At 44.8% G+C, this 3,425-nt stretch overlaps 1 pseudogene; it reads right to left on the bottom strand.

Moving 5' to 3' along the window:
- Positions 1-1,146: 1,146 nt before the first annotated feature.
- Positions 1,147-1,942, bottom strand: LOC106842625 (NADH dehydrogenase [ubiquinone] iron-sulfur protein 3, mitochondrial-like; annotated as a pseudogene).
- Positions 1,943-3,425: the final 1,483 nt, after the last annotated feature.

The following is a 3,425-nucleotide window of genomic DNA, read 5'->3' as shown; positions in this document are numbered from 1 at the left end:
CTATACCAGGCAAGGATTTTAAGTGTCATGTCATGGTGTGTTTGCAGATTGGAGTGTACTGAAAATACTTACTGAGCTAATGTTAAATTTTCACTGACAATCCATGACTTAATAATGACCCATAGATAAAAATGTCTGTTATTGTCCCTGCTGCCTCTCAACACCTCTGATTTTTCTCCCATCGTCATCTGCGCTCTCCCAACTTCCCCCATGCTTTGGTAGCTCTCAAGGAAAAAGTAAAGATTTGCTACCCATTAGGGGGCCTGTGGATTCAGAAGCAGAGAAATATGTGAAAAGGTGAGAAAGCAAAACAAGGATATTTCAGGGGAAACAGAGTTTCATACTCCTAGACTAGGCTGATAGGCCTACTCAGTGATCCACTGCCCAAAACTAGCTTCTTAATGAGCTAGATGACTTTTTCACTTAGCTTCATATGAGTCAAAGGTCAAAGGTCTCTTGTTGGGTTTCAAAAACTTGTAGAAGTATCTAATATCTATTGAGTGACTGCTAAGTAACAAGCATTGTGATAGAAATTTTATTCTCACAATCACCCTGTGAGCTATGATGTTATTAATCAAATTTACGATATGAGGGAGCAAAAGTTCAGAAAAAGGTTAAGTAATTTACCAAAACCAGGCTGATGGAGTCAAAATTCAAAGACAGGTGTCAAGGCCCAGAGAGAATCTCTCTACTCTTGTTTCTGCTATTCCACATTGCCTTGTGCATCTTTATCAGGGCTTCGTATTTCAATGTGATTTAGCTCAATCTAGATCTACTCATTCATCCTGAGTTCCACAAGCATTTATTGAGCACTGTGTGGGGTACTGGGTTACTTCCTGAAGCCTCGTGAGGTAAGGTGCACTGGGAAATTGAGTTTGATATATGAGTGGGACAGGTGGCTGCATGTTGATTTTTAGCACAAGCATAGATGGGCATTGCCTGGGTAGGGTGCCTAGGGACTTTGGGGGCTAAGAATTGGAAAAGAACTAGATAACAGAAAGTGAGAAGGTACTAATGATTAGTTTTACATCTTTTGTGTGTGTGTGTGTGTGTGTGTGAGTCTAAGTAGGATTTTATTTACACAGACACTCAACTCAATTATAGATACATTGCTAGATCTCTAGGATCCACATGCCTTCCCTGGAGCTACGTGGTTTCAGGTTTCTCATCTCCGGCTTCAAGCTTGAGACACTAGGGGGCTGGAGATAGGCAGGGAAAGCCTCCCATGGGCTGTTCAGGTCAAACTTGGGGAACTCTTGGGCCAACTCCACCAGCTCAGCCACCACCCGCTTCACCTTATCATCATAGCGTAGCTCAACATAGCCAGACAAGGGGAAGTCTTCCCAGAAAGGATGTCCCTGGAAGCCATAGTCTGTCAGGATCCTTCTTAGGTCAGGGTGGTTAGCAAAGATGACTCCAAACATGTCCCAGATTTCCCTCTCATACCAGTTGGCTGCCTTGTGCACAGAGACAGTGGACTCGATGGACGTCAGCTCATCTGTGTAGGTCTTCACAGGGATCCAGGAGTTGAAGCGCAGAGAGAACAGGTTGTAAATAATCTCAAAATGGTTCTGCTGGGTGGGGATGTCCACTGCCATCAGGTCAGCCAGGGATTTGAATTGTGCGTTGGTGTGATCCCTGAGGAAAGTCAGCACTGGGATGATCCCTCAGGATGGATACAGATCTCTAACTCATTGAAGCAGGACGCCTGAACTTGTTGGACATATTTGGGCAGGATATCAGCCACGTACTCTCCAAAAGCTGAGAGCCGCCTGTGGGCCACATCATTCCATGGTCTGACAGTGGGGCGCGTGTCCACTGAAGTGCTTTCCATCCTCACTGGCAGCAACAGTACCAAGGGTTGCCTGGCCACTCTGGCCAGTGCCACGGCCCCCACGAGCCCCCACCACCAGCCCCTAGCCACTGCCACCGCAGCCGTCATTAGTTTTACATCTTTTTATAATATCGCTGGATTTGACAGCTTTTAAATGTGGCTAGGTTGAATTACATTTCCTAAAATTCGCTGCATGTTTCTGGTTAGGGTAGGTAAAGAGAATATTTTCATGAGAGATTTAGAAGGCAAGAGTGAAGCAGCAACCTCTTTGTCTTTATGCTCAGGTCAAAGCGGGTGCTTTTGTAGCTCCTGCATATTGTCATTTATCAGCTGACTCACCTTGGGATGAGGTAGTAGTCAGGCCTCCAACTGCCTCATCCTCCCCTGATCCTCCTTCAGTTTCTCTGACTCCTGAGCCAGGGGCATGTTCAGCTCCATGACAAAGCGCACGAGCTTTTCCTGAAGTATACACACATCACCAAGGTTGGAGGCAGCTCCACTCTGTCCTCACAGTTACAGCCGGCTGGTACTCGTAGGTGCCAGCTTGTCCTTGGGCTCCCCACTTGCTATCCATCTTCTGTTCCTGACTGTGTCCTGTGTGTTTCAAGATCCAACATGAGAAGCAGAGGAATAGTCTTACTGAGACTGTTTAACCAGCTTCCAGTGTGAGGTCAAATTCCTGTATCACACCCTGCTTCTCTGATTGAACTCTGACTAACACACTAGGAAAGGAGAGCTCTAAATGCTTTCCTTCCCCGCTTCTAGATTCCATGACCTAACTGTATCTAATACTCTTTGAACCTCGGGTCTTTATGTACTTCAGGCTTGCACACCTCTCTTCCTGTTGGTCCCTGCTATGCACTGAATTCTCTGCCGTTGAAACAAAATTTACTCGTTGAAATCTAATCCCCAATGTGATAATATTTGGAGGTAGGCCCTTTGGGAGGTATTAGGTCATGAGGGTGGAGCCTTAATGAATGGGATTTGGTGCCCTTATAAAAGGGGCCCCAGAGAGCTCCTTTGTCCTTTCCACCATGTGAGGTTAGAGCAAGAAGTTTCCATCTATAAGTCAGGAAGCAGGCTCATCAGACACCGAATCTGCCAACATCCTGATCTTGGAATTCCCAGGCTCCAGAACTGTGAGAAATAGATTTCTGTTGTTTATTAATCACACAGACTACGGTATCCTATTATAGCAACTCGATTGGACTAAGACAGTCCACTTGCTCACCCTGGACAATCTCACACACCCTATGTTTTCAAGTACCCTCTCTAAGCCCCTATAAGCTAACAAGTACCCCTGTGTATTGGCAGGCAAAGTTTCTCCTCTACACTTTAAAATTGTATATGCAGATGCCTACTGAAAAAGCCCACTCAGAAGTACTATATACAAACTAGAATTTAATTTGTTCAATATCAAATTTATTCTTGCTCATCCCACACTCTGAAAAAGTAAACGAACTAACAAGCAAACACCCCTAATCTTCTCCTAATGATTTTACTTTAACTATCGGAAGAACCTTTGATCCAGTGCTCAAGACAGAATGCTAGGAGTTTTCATTCCTTGGTATTTTCTTATTCTTCACATCCA

This window comes from Equus asinus, chromosome 4 (genome assembly GCF_041296235.1).
Source record: "Equus asinus isolate D_3611 breed Donkey chromosome 4, EquAss-T2T_v2, whole genome shotgun sequence".
Classification (NCBI taxonomy): domain Eukaryota; kingdom Metazoa; phylum Chordata; class Mammalia; order Perissodactyla; family Equidae; genus Equus; species Equus asinus.
Note: the sequence above shows the minus strand (reverse complement) of the source record. Positions and strands in the feature narration are given on the sequence as shown.